The 14849-nt window shown below is 47.1% G+C and overlaps 1 protein-coding gene and 1 long non-coding RNA gene across 2 annotated transcripts in view; both read right to left on the bottom strand.

Annotated features, from left to right (window-relative positions):
• The window catches only part of RPH3A (rabphilin 3A), a 265289-nt gene extending 263910 nt beyond the window's left edge, over positions 1 to 1379 (bottom strand). The window contains exon 1 of the mRNA XM_038575153.1: positions 1357 to 1379. The gene's annotated coding sequence lies outside the window, so the exon portion shown is untranslated. The remainder of the gene's footprint in view (positions 1 to 1356) is intronic.
• A 645-nt stretch (positions 1380 to 2024) lies between these two features.
• On the bottom strand, positions 2025 to 13186 carry LOC111092664. Its single transcript, XR_005379173.1, has 4 exons — positions 12374 to 13186; positions 8740 to 9508; positions 7082 to 7216; positions 2025 to 2296 (listed from the first exon to the last, which is right to left on the bottom strand). It is a non-coding gene; the product is annotated as an uncharacterized LOC111092664 (long non-coding RNA).
• Positions 13187 to 14849: the final 1663 nt, after the last annotated feature.

The raw sequence follows: 14849 nt of genomic DNA, 5'->3' as shown, positions 1-14849 counted from the left end.
GTGTGTGTGACCCTGGAGGCAGGAAGACCAATCAGGAAAGAGGATGGGAGTGCCTGGGTGGCTCAGTTAAGTGTCTGCCTTCTGTTCAGGTCATGATCCTGGGGTCCGGGAGTCCTGGGATCCAGCTCTATGTCCTGCTCCTGGTTGGCGAGGAGCCTGCTTCTTCCTCTACCTGCTGCTCCCTCTGCTTGTGTGCTCACTGTCAAATAAATAAATAAAATCTTAAAAAAAAAAAAAAAAAAAAAAAAAGGAGGGACACCTGGATGGCTCAGCAGTTAAGCATCTGCCTTCGGCTCAGGGTATGAACCTGGAGTCCCGGGATGGAGTCCCACATCAGGCACCCTGCATGGAGCTTGCTTCTCCCTCTGCCTATGTCTCTGCCTCTCTCTCTGTATCTCTCAGGAATAAATAAAATCTTTAAAAAAAAAAAAAAAAAAGGAGAGAGGATGATAAAACTTGTTCAGGCAAAAGGGCCTAGAACAGGGTTTCCTGTACACATGCTAACAAACCTTAGCATGTGTATGGATCAGCTGGGGATCTCATTAAAATCCAGAGTTTAATTCAGTAGATCTGGGGTGGGGCCTGAGATTCAGCATTTTCTAATCAACTCCCAAGTGGTGCTGATGCTGCCCGTCCAGGACCACACTTCCAATAGGCCCGGCTTAGACCAGGGCCCTGAGTAGCCGGAGGTAGCCATTGAACATGTTTTATTTGACTCACACAGTATTGTAAAAATTAACATTTTTTATTATACTTATTTCCCTATTTTCATGTGCGTTCAAAACTTTTCATTATTTAAAAAAAAAAAGTGTTTTTAAGTAAACTGCCAAAATCTAAAGGTGATTTTACATAGATATAAATGTCTCACTTCCTGGCTCCCCAAGAATTTGGCCGCTCTGGCCGCACTGGGCGCACAGTCCTGCCTAGCAACCATGAGTGTCCCTGGTGGGTCCCCAGCTGGCCCCAGGTCCCTGCGCTCGGCGGCGCACAGCACGGTGGTCCGGCAGCCCCTGGGACCGCCGCCGAGCGCACATCCAGCGCCCTGTGGCCACCCCAGCGAGGTGCTAACCCCCTGGCAGCCCGGGGAGGAGGGACGCTGCTGCGGTCAGGGACAGGCCGCCGCCCCAGGGCCGCGAGCACCGGCGACCACCTGTTTTCCGCGCGCAGACGAGCCCCCGGCACGCGCTCGCAGGGCCCCGCCCCCGAGCCCAGGGCGTCCGCGGGTCGCGCGCCTCCCCGGGCCGTCCGGTTCCGTGGTCGCCCCACCCCCACGTCTAGCGTACCCCCAGCACCGGCCCCCAGTCCTGCGTCGCCCTCCCCGCCCCAGAGGCCCCCCCGCCCCCCGAGCCCCCTTACCCCGCGGCGCTGCGGCTCCGGGAGGCGAGACCCGCGCGCACCTGGCCCGCCCCGCGGCGCCTGTGGCCGGCTGTCCCTCCGCCGCCGCGTCCAGCGGTGTCGCCTCTGCGACCGCCGCCACCACCGCGGCAAAGCCACCTGCGCGTGACCCTCGATCACCAAGTCCTCCCCCCCCACACACACACACACGCACACGTGCGCGCGCGCTCTGCCCTTAGAGGTGGGAGCTTGGCCCTGGGGGCAGTCACAGGGGGCCCCGAGCCAAGCCCCGGGGTTAGGAAGACCACGGCCCCCTCTCCCTCGAACGCCAAGAAAAGTTAGTTGTCTCTGCCGCTGGGTTTCTGGGCGGCAGGACCCCCTCGCACGTTCCTCCCTCTCCGTGCAGTCACTCCTTTTGCTAATCCCCAAATGCACAGTGGCCCCCCGCCAGGAGGATGCACACTGGCTGTCCGTCCCCCGACCAGGAACCCTTCGCCTGTCCTAAGAAAACCACAAGGCGTGGGGAGTCAACCTTCGTCTCTAAGTCCCTGAAGGAACTACGCCCTCCTACCAGCAGTTTTCAATCCGTGACTTAACTGGTGCTGAAAATGGACTTGCCGCCGCCGGTTTATTTAACCCCTTTGTGACCCGAATGAAATAGCGTCATGGTTGGGGTATCACATGAACTGTTTTATTTAGGTACAGCGCCTAGAACAGTGTCTGGCACCCATTAGGAACTGGGTAGTGTTAGCCGCTGGCGCTGTCTGCTTGCATTCCGCACGACAGCCCTGCACCAAAGCTCAAATGGAACACAAGATCTTCCCAGCGTGGAAACCAGCTCATTCCCTTCCTCTTTAAGACAAGTGATGTAAACCAGAGAATGGTGGCCAAGTGTGTCCTGCAGAATCTGTTCTGTTTGATTTCGTGGCTGTCTTGGGAAAATGTGAGTTGACGGTCAACACTTAAAAATGGAGAGATCACATAAGCAAGGGGATTTTCAGTAACTCTTTGAAACAATAGAAAGTTGGAGCCAAACCTAGCCCACCTTCCTGGAGGCAGGAGCTCACTTGTGGGCTCTTCAAAGAGGTGTTTCCTCTGATTAGTTGGTTTCCTCTAGACCCACCCGCTCCTTTACAAGATTTTCCGCCCCGTAAGGCCTTTCAAGTTTGGCCTAAGGCCTACTGCTGAGTTTTGTCCAGTTTCCCCCGAAGAAATAGCTTTCATTATCCCCATTTTATAGAAAAAGAAACTGAGGTTCAGAGAGGTCTAGTAAGGGGCACTTGAATGGCTCAGTGGGTGAAGCATCTGCCTTAAGGCTCAGGTCATGATCCCAGGGTCCTGGGATAGAGCCTCACACCAGGCTCCCTGCTCAACAGGGAAGCCTGCTTCTCCCTCTCCCTCTGCTGTTCCCTCTGCTTGTGTGCTCTCCCTATCTTAACTGAATAAAATCTTTAAAAAAAAAAAAAGGCGGGGGTGGGGGGGGAAGGAAGATCTAGGAAATTATCCAAGGTCACACAGCTAATACACAGCAAAAACTGAAGTTGGGGAAACCTGGGTGGCTCAGTGACTGAGTGTCTGCCTTTGGCTCAGGGCATGATCCTGGGGTCCTGGGACCGAGTCCTGCAACGGGCTCCTTGCAGGGAGCCTGCTTCTCCCTCTGCCTGTGTCTCTGCCCCTCTCTCTGTCTCTCATGAATAAATAAAATCTTAAAAAAAAAAAAAAAAAAAACTAAGTTGGGACCCTTTATGCCCGGAGGGTCTGAGCATGAGCAGGGGAAGCATAAAGGGGAAAAGTGGTTTACACCAAGTCATCTTTTTGGAAGGAGCATTTTTATTAATAGCACACCCTGAATGCCAATTTTTTAGGATTGTTTAACAAGAATTTCAATTTTTAGCTTCATCTACGTTGGCAATGTCCTCTCCCACACTCACTCCACCTCCTTATTTTTCTCATTTAAGGCACTCTGAAAAATTCTAGGGGCTTAGCTGAAATCGAAAATGTTTCTTATTTCCTCCGTTTCAAGTTACTGGCAACCGTAGGTGTTCTTTCCTTTCCATTTCTTCTTTTTAGCTTCTTTATTTATATTTTACTCTTTGTAGTTTGTAAATTTCCTCCAACCAGCTGCTTGCAAAATCAAAATGTCTTTACCACTAAGTTTCCAGGGAGGGGTTTTTTTTGGCCCAATAAACATACATATGAGAAAAAAACATTTGTGGACACACACACCTATATGTACACGCCCTAAAAGATTCTTGGTATCTCTCCAGGTCTCACTGTCCCAAAATGTTTTCATATATCTTAAAACCAAATGCCAGAGTCACTCACTCCATAACTGTACCCTGCACATGCAAGTTTTAGAACAGTTTGGTTGCAACTATTAGCCAGAAATATGACCTTACATTATTGTCAATGTATAAATGTTGACAACTCATTCAAAAGAATTTTAGAGCACTTGGGTGGCTCAGTTGGTTAAGTGTCTGCCTTTAGCAAGGGTATGATCCTGGGGTCCTGGGATAGAGCCCCACACCAGGCTCCCTGCTCAGCAGGGAACCTATTTCTCCCTCTCCCTCTGCCTGCCACTCCCCCTGCTTGTGTGCTTGCTTGTGCTCTCTGTCTCTAATAAATAAATAAAATCTTAAAAAAAAAAAAAAAAAAGAATTTTAAACACAGTAAAGACATTGCCCATCACCACCACTACCACCAAAAAAAAGAGATGGATATCCAGGAAGGGGGCAACAAGTTCATGACCTGTTCCCAACTTTCAGGGTGACTGGTATGTCTAGTTTTGCAGTCAGTGGGGAAAGCTCTCTGCCTTGATACTTTTCTCTATCTTCCTTGGTCCCTTGGGCCCCTGGACCCCTTTGATCCTTTCCACGTTGATAGTGTGGGTTGTCCACCATTCTATTCCATATAATTACTCTGCAGGGTGGGAGGGCTGGGTGGACAAAAGGAGGGGGGCCATTCAGAGATAATGAATGGGAGAAGAAGGAGGAGGAAGAGCTCGTCACTGTGGTCTAACCTCAACCTCAGTCATCATTCTGATGTTACTCAAAGTGTGGTCCCTAGGCCAGCAGCATTGGCAGCAACTGGGAACTTGTTAGAAATGCAGATTCTTAGGCCCCACCCTAGACCTCCCTATCAGATCCTCTGGAGCAGGGCTCCGAGGGAATCTATGGGTTAGTCCTCTAGGGAACTCTCATGAGTACTAAAGTTTGGGGTTAATCTCTGGGTGCTTTTATGTTAAAGTAATCTCTCTCCACCTTAATGTTATTTTATCAAAGCCGCCCCCCCCTTCTACCCTGTTATCCTGGCCAGACCCCAGACAGAAAGGGAGACTAGAAATGCCTCCCACCACACTGAGAATTTTGAATAACTTCATTCCTTGCCTTTGGAATATGATCTTTAATTCAGTAATAAGTGAATAACCCAATAAAATGGGGGCAAAATATCTAAACAGTTCACAAAAGAAGGTATATAAATGGCCAATAAGCACCTGAAAAGGTGTGCAAAGGCATTAATCATCAGGGAAATGCAAATTAAAACGTCAATGAGATACCACTACATGCCTCCCACAATGGCTAAAATTAGTAAGAACACAGACAATATTGAGTGTGAGGACGTGGAGCAACTAGAAGTTTCATGCATTGTTGGTGGAAATGCAAAACAGTACAACTTTGGAAAAGAATTTGGCAATATTTTTAAAGCTGGATATACACTTATCACACAACCCAGCAATTCCACTCCCAGGCATTTACCCAAGAGAAATGAAAACATATGCCCATACGGAGACTTGGACACAGCAGCTTTATTCATTAAAGCCCCAACCTGGGGATGCCTGGGTGGCTCAGTGGTTGAGTGTCTGCCTTCGGCTCAGGGCGTGATCCAGGGGCCCTACGATCAAGTCCCCCATCGGGCTCCTTGCATGGAGCCTGCTTCTCCCTCTGCCTAGGTCTCTGCCTCCGTCTCTGCGTCTCTCATGAATAAATAAATTAAATATTTAAAAATAAGTAAATAAAGCCCCAACCTGGAAGTGACCCAAATGTCCACTGATGTGTGCACAGAGAAAGAAATGGTGGCCTATTCACAGAAGGGAATACTATTTAGCAACAGAAAGAAATGTGCTCCTGACACACGGAATAACATGGATAAATATCAAAAACATCATGCTGAGCAAAAGAAGCCAGACAGAAGAAGTATTACGCATGGTATTATTCCATTTATATGGAATTCTAGGGATCAACAGTGATACAAAGTAGATCAGTCAATGGCTGTCAGGGAGGGGATGGCGATTAATGGCAAAAAGATATGAGGAAAGTTTCTGGGGTGATGGAAATGTTCCGCATCTTTACTGGAGTGGTGGTTACACAGGTATATAAATCTGTCAAACCTCATCCAACCATCCACTTAAAATGGGTGCACTGTTGCCCATGAATCACGCTGCCATTGAGATGACTGTTCTAGCACGATTGCCCATAAATGACTCTTCGATAAACATGATTATTTTTAAGTGCCTGGCCTGGCCTAGCTGTGCCCAGGAGGCGATCGCTAACACCAAAGGGACAGAGATGTCTCTGGCATTCTGACTCCCTTGGTGCTGAGCCTGGGCTGTCTGTTCCTGCTGCAGCTTAGAGGCAGGTCAGCAGTGCAGAGGTTTTCCCCACATCAAATAACTTCAAAAGTCCCGTAATAGGCAATCGAGCGCCTCCAGCTCAATGCAATTACCGAGCGCTCCTCATTCTGCCCTTTGAACCAGCAGACAACCCCGGGAGGGAAAATCTGTAGAGAACTCAGGGGCCACTTTTGGGGCTCTCTGGGGACCCTCACCAGCCACCTGCAGGCTCCTGTGAGCCAGCCTCCAACACTGCCTTCCTAATTGGAGTCTGGATCACTAAGGCCACATTCACTGGTTCCAGAGCCTTTTGAAGGCAGAAGAAAGCCAAGCCACTGACATTTCCAGAGAGCCGGATCTGTGTCTGAGGGCAAAGTAGAGCCACCGGGTCCCTCACCGCTAGGAGGCGCCACCCCTGGAGGATGACTACTGTGGGAATGGCAACCCTGGACCTGGGCAGCACAGCAGCCCCACATGAAGCCTGGAACTATCTCCACTGCAAAGGTCTCTGGCATTAGCTAGAATAATCCCGATGAGGAATCAGTTTTGTTTGTATGGATGTGTATTTGCCCGAGCTACTCAAAAGTTGATGGATAACTGAGTGTTTATAGTCCCTTTGACAAACCTTACTCATCCCAGTCCTAGGAAAGGAGCAGGCCTGTGAGTTCCTCAGAGAATCAGTCGGCGCCTTCTGAATTCTCCACAGATCCCTGAGGCTCTAACAATACTATAGACTAAGCAGCTTCAACAACAAACATTACTGCTCACAGTCTGGGAGCTGGAAGTCTGAGATGGGGTGCCGGCTTGGCAAAGTCCCTCATGAGTGCTTTCTTGCTGGTTATGTCCTCACAGGGCTTTCCTTGGTGTGTGCACACCGAGAGCTCTTGTGTCCCTTCCTCTTTTTATAAGGAGTTGGAGGGCCCCACTCTCATAACCCAGTCTCACCTAATCACCTCCCAAAGGCTCCACCTCCAGATACCATCACATTAGGGTTAGGATTCCATCAGAGGAATTTTAGGACACAACATCCAATCCATAGGCAGCACCTGCCTCTGACCCACTCTGCCTCCATGATGTAAAATGGTACAACTTTGGAAATCAGTTTGCAGACCCCTAAAAAGTTAAAGGTACACTTACCATGTGACTCAGCAGCCCTACTCCTAGACATGTACAGAAAAGGCAGCACTGGGTTTGAATCCAGACCTGTTCATTTCCAGTCATGTGACCTAGAGCAAATGATTCAGCCACCCCGGGTGTCAGCGTTCTACTCATCTGTGAAATGGGGATAATAGTAATGCTTTATTCATTCATTTAATCAATATGTATTGAGCACCTCTGTAAACTCAGCCGTGGGTAGGCAGTGGTGGATGAGACAGATAGGGGACGCCTGGGTGGCTCAGCAGTTGAGCGTCTGATCCTGAGGTCCAAGATCGAGTCCCACATGGGGCTCCCCGCAGGGAGCCTGCTTCTCCCTCTGCCTGTGTCTCTGCCTCTCTCTCTCCCTCTCTCTCTCTATCATGAATAATAAAGTCTTTGTGCTCGCTTCGGCAATTTGATAAGACAGGGCTATCTTCAAAAAAGGTTTACAGTTTAGGAAGGAGCGTAAACATTAAACAAATAAGGAGACAAGTTTATCATTACAAATGGTGATACAGGCTAGAAAGGAAAAGAACAGGGAGCTGACAGAGAGGTTAACATGGGGTGCTGAATTTAATTTATTTTATTTTATTTTTAAGCAATCACTATTCCCAAGGTGAGACCCAAACCCACAACCCTGAGATCAAGAGTCGCCCACTCTGCTGAATAAGCCAGGAAGGCACCCCTGAGATGCTGAATTTAAATGAGTGAGAGGGACCCCTGGGTGGCTTAGTGGTTGAGCCTCTGCCTTCAGCTCAGGCCGTGATCCCGGGGTCCTGGAATCCAGTCCAGCTTCAGGCCCCTTGTGGGGAGCCTGCTTCTCAATCTGTTTGTGTCTCTGCCTCTGTGTGTCTCTCATGAATAAATAAATAAAATATTTGAAAAAAAATGAGGAGTGAGAGAAGGCTTTTCTGGGGAGATGGCCCAAAAAAAAAAGCATAGGGACAGGGGAGTCGGGTGGGAGGATGGGGTGACTGGGTGACAGGCACTGAGGAGGGCACTTGACAGGATGAGCAGTGGGTGTTATACATGTTGGCAAGTCGAACTTCAATAAAATATACATATACATGTATTATATATATAGAAAGCATAGGGACAGAAGTGCCTGGGAAAAGGCCCTGAGGTCACAGAACCTCCGCATCTGCAGAAAAGTGCAGCTAGAGTAAAGAAGGAGGCGCTGGGGGACTAGGTTACACCTGCACTATAGCCCAGATGGAGCATTTGGACATTATCTCACGAGCAGTGGAGAGCATCCAAATCTGGCTTTGTGGGTTCATAAACTGTCCCTGCCTCTGGGCACATGGAGGGCACGGACAGGCGAAAGGAAGAGGCAGACCCTCCAGAGCCAGAGGCTGTGTGCACAAGCAGGGGACTATCCAGGCGTGTCCGGGTAGCTGCAGAAGAAGGGGGACTTCACACAGCAGCCGGAACCTCCAAAGTTTGTCCAGAGGTCTTACCGGGTACATTGCTTGGTCTTAAGAAGTCACCTTACCCTCTCAATGCGTTGTCCTGGTAAATGGCTCCCACCCCAAAATGGTGGGTGGAACGCATATTGCCAGGGCAGGGAGGGGTGAGGGGCCTGTGAGCTCCCCAGATCCCCAGCTCCCAGGTCAAGCTGGAGTCACATCCCCCCTCTGACCTCCACCAACACTGCCCACCTCGTGACTGTGACCGTGACCGTTCCCCATCCGCTGCCTTTCTCACAGGGTGTCTGGAGCAGTCAGCAAGAGAATTTGCTAGCATGGAGGTGGCTCGTTGGCGGCTATCTGGCCACATAGGGGCCAGATCCCACAGCAATCCATACAGGCACCTAGAAAACACAGATCATGATAATGATTTCCAAAATAAGTAACCATTCTTTTCAGGGAGAGCCCCATGATCTGAGCCACTGGTTGATTAAGGCCCCTAGGCTGGGGTCAGATCGCTCTGGGGATTATAAGTGTCCTGGTGTGATTTAATAAAGATGATTATGTTAGCAGTCTCCTTGGATATAAACACACAACATTCTATTCAGATAATGGCACCAGTGCCTCCTTGCAAGGCATTGAGAATGTCCAAGGCTGTCCTAGTTCAGAGGACAACCTTTCTCATTGAAGACGTTTTCATGTTGGCGAGGACAGGATTTGTTGGCTCTCCCTGAAGTCTTGTAGGTCAATTTTAGTAAGGGCATCTAGGTTTGTTATAATGTCCTCCAGGCCAGTGGAGGGCACAAAGACAGGCTTGGTGACACATAGTGTCCAGATGACCTTAGCACCACGTTGCTCTCTTAGGGCCGCGTCTTTGGAAACGGCCCCCACTGTGGACATGGTGGGCAGAGGGTACATTCCAAGGACAGGGGAGGCAGTGAGCAGCCTCTGGTTGCCCAGGTCCAACTGGAGGATCAAGCGGCAGTCACGTCCTCTTGAAGACCCCCTCCAACGGCAGACCCTGAGACAAAGATGTGAGAGCAAGTGATGTATTTGGTGGAAGTGGACTCTGGTAGAGGAGAGGATAAGGCAAAGGAAGCAAATATAGAGCATAACACTAAGCAGATTACCACTGGGGCAACAGGACCCAAATCTACACTCAACATAACCCCCTGCCCAGGGGCAAGATATTTATCCAGCAGCTACCACCCATCATCGGTTGAGGCTGGCTCGAGGAGGAGGGAGCAGTGCTAATTCCTGGCACTTGTAGCCTGCCTATAAATAGCCAGATAAACTCTCAGCTGAGCCTTAGGGGTTACTGTTGGGAGCCATCAGCTCTGCAAGCCCAGACATGGGGTGTGTCAAGGGGATATAAGCAGGGTGCTCACTACATCTGCTACAGGGAGTCAGTGAAGGATTTTAAGAAGAGATTTTCAAAGCTCACTCTGGTAGAGAATAAGCTATAGGCAACAGGAATGGCAGTAAAAGTCCAGCTTGGAGCCTGCTGGCAGGAGTGCAGGAGGGGACAGTCATAGTTTGGACCAGGATGGTGGCAGTGGGGGTGGACAGAAGTGGGAAGGTTGGAGATATATTTGGAAGTAGGAACTGCAGGACTTGGCAACAGGGCGGATGCGGGAATAAGGGCAAGAGGACCATCAAGGGAGGCGCCTACGTTTCTACCTCTGTGAGTGAGGTGAACAAAGAGGCTGTTCCCTGAGGGGGAAGACTGAGGAAGGGGATGCTGGTGTCATTGAGGAATTCAAGGAAATTAAATGAGCTCTTTTAGGAGAATGCCCCTCATCCAGGGCCTTCCCCACGTTAGGCACTCAGTGTGGTTCTGTTTTTCCTTCCATTCCCACGGTCTGGGAAGGTGAGATTCAAGCCTCTGGGACTCATGACAAATGATGAGTTTGCAACATTTCATCTCTGGGAAATAACACAGTGGAAACAAGCCTCACAACCCACCTGGACAGGTTCCTGGGACTCCATGTGGCATCCCCACCCAGTACTGCAGGCAAATTCCAGAAATTACCTTTGGTCCTGCTAAACTAGGGGCAAATCATTCCCTGGCTTGCAGTGACTGTGGCATAAGCTGAGCATTAGAACAACATAGTCCTGGTCTGCTGGTGGTATGTTTTTAATTTAGTGGATTTCAGTGGCTCAGTTTTCCTCTTAACATGTGGCTTAAAAATAAAAACAGGACAGCAAATGTTTGAGATTTGTCCCAGAAGATTTTAATTAGTCACTCATGTATTCAACAAACATTAGCATCTCGTGTTTTGAGGCAACCAATAGAAGAAAGAGGGAAGCTTTATTAAGGAGATAAATCACCCAGGCAGAGGTGAATGGTTCACTAAGAAAGAAACCACAGTGAGAGAAGAAGGGGTGATTATGTCCACAGGCGGCTTTACAGGAAATATGGGACCGTAGAATGACCTAGTAGGCCTGGAGACAGAGACGTGCAGAATCACCTGAACAGCAGCAAAAATTGGTACCACCACTTTAGAAAACAGTTTAGCAATGTCTTCTAGAACTAAACACGCATAGACACTGTAATCCAGCAATTCCATTCTGATGGAAATGCACCCATCTGCCCACTGAGAGACATGTGCTAGAATGTTCCAGGTGGTATTATCCCTAATAGCAAAAAAAAAAAAAAAAAAAAAAAAAATTAAAACAAAAGAAAGAAACCGAACCCCAATGCCCACCAACAGTAAAATGGATGAATACGTTATGGTATATTCACATGTGGAGTATCATGTCCTGCACAGCAAGGCGAATAAGTGGTTTACAATGTGCAATAACGTGGGTGATTCATGCACAAAGCCGCAATTCTAATAATAATACATTAATATTATTAATATTATTATTATTGCATTTGGATCTGCTCTTCAGTAATTCTTTCCTTCAGGAAATATTGAGCAGTTGCTACGAGAACATACACTGTTCTAGGTACTAGAGGTATAGATAGTAAGCAGGACCATCAAATCCCCTTGCTGTCATGGAGTTCACATTCTAGTAGGGGCGAACAAACAGCAAACAAGTAGTATATATATCCAGAGTCTCTGAGAATGTTTTAGTTTGGGTTTTGGCTTTTTAATGGAAGTAAACAACTTAATGACCAAGATTGAACTAAATGAATATTATGCCTTAAACCCGGAGTGAGTGGGCCCTTATGGGGAGGGGTGGCCCTTGAACAGACATCAAGGGACCAATGAAACTCCTAGAATTACATGCAAAATGTTATATGTCTGGGGATTTTTCTGGGGGGATAGTCCAAGGCATTCTCAGATTCTTAAAAACATCATTGACCAACAAAGAGTTCAGAATCCCACCATTCTCTCTAATTTCACTTAAGGTACATGCAAACATTTTCAGGGCACATGCCGACAATCACCGGGATCAACAGTATTCTGCTTGATTTGCTTCACATTATTTCTCTGAAGTAGTAAATGCACAGCCATGTCCTGCTTGTCATCCGTAAATGCTACAAAAAATTGCACTGTGCCACATTCTGTTCACCCAACCACTCTCTTAACATCAGGCACACGGTCATTTCTCTACCCTGGCCATTCCATGAATGTTGCTGTAAATACCTTTGTACAGATTTGTTTGTTGCTTCTAAGGGGGTTTCTTGGAGGGTATTTGAAAACTGCAAGAAGTGGGTCAAATGAGACCCACGCCTTAATACTCCTAGGTTGCTACTCATCACATTTTGAATGCAGCAAGAAGGGCTATTAAAAATCACCTGCAGGATAAGACAAAAGGGATCGTTTTTGCTTTAATTCATCATTGATCTTCCTCTTTCCCGCTGTAATAATAGTCATCTATTCTTGGTAAAATAGGAGAGTGAAACATAGTACTTATTACAATAATGGAAAAATACCTATTTTCTGGCAAGACATTTCATGTTTCTATGCCCTTGGAAGTTCCACTCAAATCTTTTCCTATCATTCACCATAACCAATGTGTCAGTTTCAGGGTAAACAGGCAAGATGGGGATGGGGGGTTGGGGGGGTGAAGGGTGGAATGTTGCCATGGTAACAAAGGATTTCAGTGATGAGTATCCATGGTGATTGTTGCTAAATTCTGAGAGGTTTTAAATGCTTTTTTAAAAATACATAACAACTGTGCAGCTGCTGAGGATGTTCTGAGGGGAAGAGAGGAATGAGTTGTTTGCACTTTTATGGATACGCTTGGCGTGGTTTGGCAGGAAGGAGATAAGGCAGTTTAAGGACAGGCGTGCTCTACGTGTGATACTATTTAGCAGTTATCGAGGACTGCTATCCCTCTCATACAGAATCCTCCCACACATCTGGGTACCATTTGTACCTCGATGGCCTCCTTGACAGGGTAACACCTGAGATAAACTCAGGCAGAGACCAGCCCCCACCCCGCTCCTTCCCTGGGCATCCTGCTCCCACCACTGCCTTGGACTAGAAACACGTAGATCTCTGAGCAGAACTGAGAGTTCCCAAGGGGCAAACCTCTTTGGAAGCTTAAAATAGGTACCAGGGAGTGCAAAGCAAAGACTATTTCTTGTTTCACTCACATGGATGTGAGTATGGGTTGAAGAAATGGAACTAGAACTCAGATCTTCTAATTCCCAATCCAGAGTTCACTTATTCTCCTTTTTTATTAGAATGAACTTTGACTATGAACAGCAGAGACCCAATGTAATAGAAACTGTAAACAATATAGCTCATTTTTCTTTAAAAAAAATCTGAGGTTCGGGATCCCTGGGTGGCGCAGCGGTTTGGTGCCTGCCTTTGGCCCAGGGCGCGATCCTGGAGACCCGGGATCGAATCCCACATCGGGCTCTCGGTGCATGGAGCCTGCTTCTCCCTCTGCCTATGTCTCTGCCTCTCTCTCTCTGTGACTATCATGAATAAATAAATAAAATCTTTAAAAAAAAAATCTGAGGTTCAAGAGTCAAGGCTTCCTCTATTTTGTTGCTTCCCTGTATGAAGACTCCATTCTTATGGTCACCTCATTATCCGCCATGGCTGCCTGATTCCAGCCATCACATCCAAATTCCAATCAACAGGAAAGAGAAAAAGGTGAAGAAATAAAGGCAAAGGACCCAAACAGCTGCCTCTTAAAGAATGTTCCTGAAAGCTACCATTTGACACTTCCTTTTTTTAATCTATCTACTGCAGGGCCTCCTCTAGTGAGAAAGGAGGGAGGGCACAAGAAAAGAAGGTCTCACAGTCCAGGTTCATCTAAAGTGAGGACCTGTAGTAGTTCTTGAGAGATAATTTTAGACCACATTAATCACCTTGGGAGAAATTGATCCCCTTTCCATTCCCTTTCAAACCTAATAAACGACAAGGGGAAAGTCTCAGGCTGGTGGTACAGATACTGAACACTTGCTGTTGTCTCTTTTCAACAGAGAGCCAGTCTCAGCCCAAAGCTCTAAGGGTAGCTAAATATTAAACTTGGTGTGCAGAGCAGATACTAACTTTTGTTTTATGTGAGTTGCTGTCTTAACCAATCACAGTTGCCTTCCTAGAACTTAATATCATTGTTTTGTTTGCCTTGTATTAATGTTCATGTACTTTCTATTTGGGTGAGGAATAAGATTTTCCATTTACATCTGTGATTTTTTTTCCTTTTAAATAAAAGGCTTCACATTTTATAAGTGAACTAATTTAAGGGAGAAAACCTTTACATAAACAACAGTACAGGTAGCACATGGATGTGTTAAAAGCATGATTGAAAAATGAGACACACAGATTTGGTAGACAATTCCAGCTGAGCCTGGAAGAGGTCTCTGTTCTAATCCTAGTCCTGCTGCTGACTTGCTGTGTGACCTTAGACAAATCCTTCACCTCTCTGGGCCTCTGTGTTTACACCTGTAAAATGAACAAAACTAGACCCAATAGTTGCTAAGATCTCTGCCCTAAAGGAATTCTGGTGTCCAAATACAACTCCCAAGAACCCCAGCTATCATAACACTCCTCCAGAGATACCAGCTTTGCCTTGGTGAGCATTTGAGTGTACATAAACAGCAAACACTTGGCTTAGCGATGGAGATTAATCTGTATTCAGAGCATTGCAAATAAATAAATATTTTTAAGCCAGTGGAGAGCTATCTCCCAAACATACAAAATTAGACTTAATTATTTTTAAAACAATACATCTCTTAATTTGCAAATGAGCAGAACAGAATGCTAAGCAGGGTCTTATTTTGGATGCTAACTACAGTTGCTTTTTCAATTGAAGATTTTCATACTCTCTCTTCACACTTCCCCTCAACTGTTTATTAATAACTCTGCCTTTTCCTTGGTTTTAAATTATCCCTAAATATTAAACCCGGTGTGCAGAGCAGATGCTAACTTTGTTTTACATGAGTGGCTTGT

The sequence above is a fragment of the Canis lupus genome, chromosome 26 (assembly GCF_011100685.1).
Source record: "Canis lupus familiaris isolate Mischka breed German Shepherd chromosome 26, alternate assembly UU_Cfam_GSD_1.0, whole genome shotgun sequence".
Lineage (NCBI taxonomy): Eukaryota > Metazoa > Chordata > Mammalia > Carnivora > Canidae > Canis > Canis lupus.
Note: the sequence above shows the minus strand (reverse complement) of the source record. Positions and strands in the feature narration are given on the sequence as shown.